At 40.0% G+C, this 7,813-nt stretch overlaps 1 non-coding gene across 1 annotated transcript; it reads right to left on the bottom strand.

The window, feature by feature from the left end:
* Positions 1-5,620: 5,620 nt before the first annotated feature.
* On the bottom strand, positions 5,621-5,728 carry LOC112699816 (small nucleolar RNA R71). The gene has a single exon (XR_003152754.1). It is a non-coding gene; the product is annotated as a small nucleolar RNA R71 (small nucleolar RNA).
* Positions 5,729-7,813: the final 2,085 nt, after the last annotated feature.

Raw genomic sequence — 7,813 nt, 5'->3', positions numbered from 1 at the left:
CACCAAGAACCATGACCAAAGTGTGAACCCGAATCCAAAGAATTATCTTACTATGGTTCGGGGGAAATACTTGGATTTTAGTCCGGAAAGTGTGAGGGTGGCGTTCAACTTGCCTATGATGCAAGGAGATGAACATCCTTACACTAGAAGGGTCAACTTTGATCAAAGGTTGGACCAAGTCCTCACAATCATATGTGAAGAGGGCGCCCAATGGAAGAGAGATTCAAGAGGAAAGCCGGTTCAATTGAGAAGGCATGACCTCAAACCCGTGGCTAGAGGATGGTTGGAGTTCATCCAACGCTCAATCATTCCCACTAGCAACCGGTCCGAAGTTACCATAGACCGGGCTATCATGATTCATAGCATCATGATTGGAGAAGAAATAGAAGTTCATGAGGTTATAGCCCAAGAACTTTATAAGGTGGCGGACAAGTCCTCTACCTTGGCAAGGTTAGCCTTTCCTCATCTCATTTGTCACCTCTGTTATTCAGTTGGAGTTGACATAGAGGGAGACATCCCTATTGATGAGGACAAACCCATCACTAAAAAGAGGATGGAGCACACAAGAGACCCCACTCATCATGAAATCCCTGAGATTCCTCAAGGGATGCACTTTCCTCCACAAAACTATTGGGAGCAACTAAACACCTCCCTAGGAGAATTGAGTTCCAACATGGGACAACTAAGGGTGGAGCATCAAGAACACTCCATCATCCTCCATGAAATTAGAGAAGATCAAAGAATCATGAGAGAGGAGCAACAAAGACAAGGAAGAGACATTGAGGAGCTCAAGCACTCCATAGGATCTTCAAGAGGAAGAAAGAGCCGCCATCACTAAGGTGGACCCGTTCTTTGATTTCCTTGTTCTTTATTCTTCTGTTTTTCGAATTTTATGCTTATGTTTGTCCATGTTTGTGTCTTGTGATCATTAGTGTCTTAGTGTCTATGCCTTAAAGTTATGAATGTCCTATGAATCCATCACCTCTCTTAATAAAAACGTGCTTAAATTGAAAAGGAAAGAATTGCATGAATTTTGAATTTTATAACAGTTTAATTATTTTGATGTGGTGGCAATATTTTTGTTTTCTGAATGTATGCTTAAACAGTGCATATGTATCTTGAATTTGTGGTTCATGAATGTTGGCTCTTGAAAGAATGATGAAAAAGGAGACATGTTACTGAGGATCTGAAAAATCATTAAAATGATTCTTGAAGCAAGAAAAAGCAAAAAAAAAAAGAGAAAAGGAAAAGAAAACGAAAAAAAGAGAGAAAAGAAAGAAAAATAAAGTTGTGATCCAAGGCAATAAGAGTGTGCTTAAGAACCCTGGACACCTCTAATTGGGGACTCTAGCAAAGCTGAGTCACAATCTGAAAAGGTTCACCCAATTATGTGTCTGTGGCATGTATGTATCCGGTGGTAATACTGGAAGACAGAGTGCTTTGGGCCACGGCCAAGACTCAAAAAGTAGCTATGTTCAAGAATCATCATACTTTACTAGGAGAATCATTAACACTATCTGGATTCTAAGTTCCTAAAGAAGCCAATCATTCTGAATTTCAAAGGATAGAGTGAGATGCCAAAACTGTTCAGAGGCAAAAAACTAAAAGCCCCGCTCATCTAATTAATACTGATCTTCATAGATGTTTTTGGAATTCATTGCATATTCTCTTCTTTTTATCTTATTTGATTTTCAGTTGCTTGAGGACAAGCAACAATTTAAGTTTGGTGTTGTGATGAGCGGATAATTTATACACTTTTTGGCATTGTTTTTAGTATGTTTTTGGTATGATATAGTTAGTTTTTAGTATATTTTTATTAGTTTTTAGTTAAAATTCACTTTTCTGGACTTTACTATGAGTTTGTGTGTTTTTCTGTGATTTCAGGTATTTTCTGGCTGAAATTGAGGGACCTGAGCAAAAATCTGATTCAGAGACTAAAAAGGACTGCAGATGCTGTTGGATTCTGACCTCCCTGCACTCGAAGTGGATTTTCTGGAGCTACAGAAGCTTAATTGGCGCGCTCTCAACGGCGTTGGAAAGTAGACATCCTGGGCTTTCCAGCAATATATGATAGTCCATACTTTGCCCAAGATTTGATGGCCCAAACCGGCGTTCAAAGTCACCTTCAAGATTTCCAGCGTTAAACGCCGGAACTGGCACCCAAATGGGAGTTAAACGCCCAAACTGGCACTAACGTTAGCGTTTAACTCCAAGAAGAGTCTCTACACGAAAATGCTTCATTGCTCAGCCCAAGCACACACCAAGTGGGCCCGGAAGTGGATTTTTATGTCTTTTACTCATCTCTGTAAACCTTAGGCTACTAGTTTTCTATAAGTAGGACCTTTTACTATTGTATTTTCATCTTTGGATTATTCTTGATCCTTTGATCATCTTTGGACATCTAGTTCTTAGATCATGATAGAGAGACTTTGGTAGCTATCTTCATTTTATGCTATCTTAGATCATTGGGAGGCTGGCCATTCGGCCATGCCTAGACCTTGTTCTTATGTATTTTCAACGGTGGAGTTTCTACACACCATAGATTAAGGTGTGGAGCTCTGCTGTACCTCGAGTATTAATGCAATTACTATTGTTCTTCCATTCAATTCCGCTTGTTCTTGTTCTAAGATATCACTTGTTCTTCAACTTGATGAATGTGATGATCCGTGACACTCATCATCATTCTCACCTATGAACGTGTGACTGACAACCACCTCCGTTCTACCTTCGATTGGGTGAATATCTCTTGGATTCTTTAACCGGAATCTTCGTGGTATAGGCTAGAACTGATGGCGGCATTCAAGAGAATCCGGAAGGTCTAACCTTGTCTGTGGTATTCTGAGTAGGATTCAATGATTGAATGACTGTGACGTGCTTCAAACTCCTAGCAGGCGGGGCGTTAGTGACAGACGCAAAAGAATCGATGGATTCTATTCCGGCCTGACCGAGAACCGACAGATGAATTCCGCGTGCTATGACAGAGCATATGCAATCGTTTTCACTGAGAGGATGGAAGGTAGCCATTGACAACGGTGAAACCCTACACAAGCTTGCCATGGAAAGGAATAAGAAGGATTGGATGAAGACAGTAGGAAAGCAGAGAGACGTAAGGGAAGGCATCTTCATGCGCTTATCTGAAGTTCCTACCAATGAATTACATAAGTATCTCTATCTTTACCTTTGTGTTATTTTCGTTCATCACATTATCCATTTGAGTTTGCCTGACTAAGATTTACAAGATGACCATAGCTTGCTTCATACTAACAATCTCCGTGGGATCGACCCTTACTCGCGTAAGGTTTATTACTTGGACGACCCAGTGCACTTGCTGGTTAGTTGTGCGAAGTTGTGTAATGCCATGGTACTGAGCCACCAAGTTTTTGGGGTTCATGACCGGGGATTATGAGAGTTGTGAAAAGTATTGTTCACAATTTCGCGCACCAAGTTTTTGGCGCCGTTGCCGGGGATTGTTCAGTTTGGACAACTGAAGGTTCATCTTGTTGCTTAGATTAGGTATTTATTTTTTCGAAATTCTTGAAGATGAATTCTAGAGTTTCATGATGATTTGTTGAAGTCTGGCTGGCTGAGAAGCCATGTCTAATCTCATTGGACCGAGGTTTCAACTTATCATCACAAGAGCTTGTTGATTTCTATCAATCTTGCTTTTAGAGCAGTGATCTGCTAAGGCTTGGCTGGCCATTGGCCATGTCTAGTGTTTTGGACCGAAGCTTTCTTTGAAAGCTTGGCTGGCTGTGAAGCCATGTCTAATTCCTGGACCGGAGTCTTAGACTAGCATTGCACTGATTCCTGGAATTCTCATTAAGAATTTTGATATCTTTTTCCATTTAATTTTCGAAAAACACAAAAAAATAAAAAAAAAATCATAAAATCCAAAAATTTCTTGTTTGAGTCTAGTGTTTCATTTTAAGTTTGGTGTCAATTATATGCATCCATTCATGTGTCTTAGGGATCTTCAAGTTGTTCTTGATGATTTTCGTGCTCTGATCTTTAAATTCAATTGACTTGAGTGTTTTGTGTGTCTCATATGCATTTTCATTTTGTTAGTGTCAGTGGTATACAAACTGCTAAGTTTGGTGTCTTGCATGCATTGTTATTTGATTCTTGTTGCATTTTGATTTATCCTTATTATTAAAAATCCAAAAATATTTTTAATTTGTGTCTTCTCAAGTCAATGATACAGAGAATTGAAGATTCAGAACATACAGCAGAGGAATTATACAGAAAAAGCTGGGCGTTCAAAACGCCCAGTGAAGAAGGACAGACTGGCGTTTAAACGCCAGCCAGGGTACCTGGTTGGGCGTTTAACGCCCAAAAGGGTATAGTTTTGGGCGTTAAACGCCAGAATGTGCACCATTCTGGGCGTTTAACGCCAGGATGGCTACAGGGGGAAGATTTTGTTTTCAAATCAAATTTTTTTCTAAGTTTTCAAAATCTTTTCAAAATCAAATCTTTTTCAAATCAATTTTTCAATCAAATCTTTTTCAAAATCAATTTCTTTCCATTTTCAAAAATACTTACTATCAATTAATGATTTGATTCAACATTTCAAGTATGTTGCCTTTTCTGTTGAGAAAGGTTTAATGTTTGAATCATATCTTTTCTTGTTAGTCAAGTTTTTAATTTTCAAAATCAAATCTTTTTAAAAATGTTTTTCAAATCATATCTTCTCAATCATTTTTTTTAAAACAAATCATATCTTCTTAACCACATCTTTTTCAAAATAGTTTTCAATCAAATCTTTTTAATTTCTAATTTCAAAATCTTTTTCAAAAATCACTTGATCTCTTTCTCACTCTTGGTTTTCGAAAATTTATTAGTATTTTTTTTTTAAATATTTTCAAAATTTCTTACCTAATTTTCGAAAACCACTTCCCTCCTTCTCACATCCTTCTATTTATGGACTAAAACTATCCCTTAATGCAAAATTCGAACTCCATCTTCTTTGATAAGTTCGAATTTTCTACTTCTGTCTTCTACTCTTCTTTTCCTCTGACACTTTAAGGAATCTCTATACTGTGACATAGAGGATTCCACATTTTCTTGTTCTCTTCTCTTTCTTATGAGCAGGAGCAAAGACAAGGGCATTCTTGTTGAGGCTGATCCTGAACCTGAAAGGACCTTGAAGAGAAAGCTAAGAGAAGCCAAAGCACAACTCTCTTTAGAGGACCTGACCGAATTCTTCAAAGAAGAAGAACACATGGCAGCCGAAAACAACAATGCCAACAATGCAAGGAAGGTGCTGGGTGACTTTACTGCACCTACTCCCGACTTCTATGGGAGAAGCATCTCCATCCCTGCCATTGGAGCAAACAATTTTGAGCTTAAGCCTCAATTAGTTTCTCTAATGCAACAGAATTGCAAGTTCCATGGACTTCCATTGGAAGATCCTCATCAGTTATTAGCTGAGTTCTTGCAAATCTGTGACACTGTCAAGACTAATGGGGTTGACCCTGAGGTCTACAGACTTATGCTATTCCCTTTTGCTGTAAGAGACAGAGCTAGAGCATGGTTGGACTCTCAACCTAAAGAAAGCATGGACTCTTGGGAAAAGCTAGTCAATGCCTTCTTGGCAAAGTTCTTTCCACCTCAAAAATTGAGTAAGCTTAGAGTGGAAGTCCAAACCTTCAGACAGAAGGAAGGAGAATCCCTCTATGAAGCTTGGGAAAGATACAAACAATTAATCAGAAAGTGTCCTTCTGATATGCTTTCTGAATGGAGCATCATAGGTATTTTCTATGATGGTCTCTCTGAACTATCCAAGATGTCTTTGGATAGCTCTGCTGGAGGCTCTCTTCATCTGAAGAAGACGCCTACTGAAGCTCAAGAACTAATTGAAATGGTTGCAAATAACCAATTCATGTACACTTCTGAAAGAAATCCTGTGAACAATGGGACTAGTCAGAAGAAAGGAATTCTTGAGATTGACACTCTGAATGCCATATTGGCTCAGAACAAGATATTGACTCAACAAGTCAAAATGATTTCTCAAAGTCTGTCTGGAATGCAAAATGCACCAAGCAGTACTAAGGAAGCTTCATCTGAGGAAGAAGCTTATGATCCTGAGAACCCTTCAATGGAAGAGGTGAATTACATGGGAGAACCCTATGGAAACACCTATAATCCTTCATGGAGGAATCATCCAAATCTTTCATGGAAGGATCAACAGAGACCTCAACAAGGTCTTAACAATAATAATGGTGGAAGAAACAGGTTTAGCAATAGCAAGCCTTTTCCATCATCTTCTCAGCAACAGACAGAGAGTTCTAAGCAGAATAACTCTGACTTAGCAACCATGGTCTCTGATCTAATCAAAACCACTCAAAGTTTCATGACTGAAACTAGGTCTTCCATTAGAAACTTGGAAGGACAAGTGGGTCAGCTGAGCAAGAAAATTACTGAACTCCCTCCTACAACTCTCCCAAGCAATACAGAAGAAAATCCAAAAGGAGAGTGCAAGGCCATCAACATGGCCGAATTTTGGGAGGAAGAAGAGGCAGTGAACGCCACTGAGGAAGGCCTCACTGGACGTCCACTGGCCTCCAATGAGTTCCCCAATGAGGAACCATGGGAATCTGAGGCTCAAACTGAGACCATAGAGATTCCATTGGACTTACTTCTGCCATTCATGAGCTCTGATGAGTATTCTTCCTCTGAAGAGGATGAGTATGTCACTGAAGAGCAAGTTGCCAAATATCTTGGAGCAATCATGAAGCTAAATGACAAGTTATTTGGAAATGAGACTTGGGAGGATGAACCCCCTTTGCTCACCAAAGAACTGGATAACTTGTCTAGGCAGAAACTGCCTCAAAAGAGACAGGACCCTGGGAAGTTTTCAATACCTTGTACCATAGGCACCATGACCTTCAAGAAGGCCTTGTGTGACTTAGGGTCAAGTGTAAACCTCATGCATCTCTCTGTAATGGAGAAATTAGGGATCTCTGAGGTACAAGCTGCAAGAATCTCACTAGAGATGGCAGACAACTCAAGAAAACAAGCCCATGGACTTGTAGAGGACGTTCTGGCTAAAGTTGAAGACCATTACATCCCTACTGATTTCATAGTCCTAGAGACTGGGAAGTGCATGGATGAATCCATCATCCTTGGCAGACCCTTCCTAGCCACAGCAAAGGCTGTGATTGATGTTGATAGAGGAGAGTTGATCATTCAAGTGAATGAAGAATCCTTGGTGTTTAAGGCCCAAGGATACCCCTCTATCATCATGGAGAAGAAGCATGAAGAGCTTCTCTCAAATCAGAGACAAACAGAGCCCCCACAGTCAAACTCTAAGTTTGGTGTTGGGAGGCCACAACCAAACTCTAAGTTTGGTGTTGAAACCCCCACATTCAAACTCTAAGTTTGGTGTTGGGAGGTTCCAACATAGCTCTGAGCATTTCTGAGGCTCCATGAGAGTCCTCTGTCAAGCTAATGACATTAAAGAAGCGCTTGTTGGGAGGCAACCCAATGTTTTATAATTAACTATTTTCTTTTGTTATTTTATCTTTTTTGTAGGTTGATGATCATGAGAAGTCACAAAATCAATGAAAAAAGCAAAAACAGAATGAAAAACAGGAAAAAAAACAGCACACCCTGGAGGACGCACCCACTAGCATTTAAACGCCAGTGAGGTTAGCTGTTGGGCATTTAACGCCCAGTCTGGCACCATTCTGGGCGTTTAACGCCAGAAAGGGGCACCAGACTGGCGTTAAACGCCAGAAATGGGCAAGAAGCTGGCGTTAAACGCCAGAAATGGGCACCAGTCCGGCGTTTAACGCCAGAAATGGCTCAAAACGTG

The sequence above is a fragment of the Arachis hypogaea genome, chromosome 6 (assembly GCF_003086295.3).
Source record: "Arachis hypogaea cultivar Tifrunner chromosome 6, arahy.Tifrunner.gnm2.J5K5, whole genome shotgun sequence".
Lineage (NCBI taxonomy): Eukaryota > Viridiplantae > Streptophyta > Magnoliopsida > Fabales > Fabaceae > Arachis > Arachis hypogaea.
The sequence above is the reverse complement of the archived record's forward strand: the minus strand, read 5'-3'. Positions and strand labels throughout refer to the sequence as shown.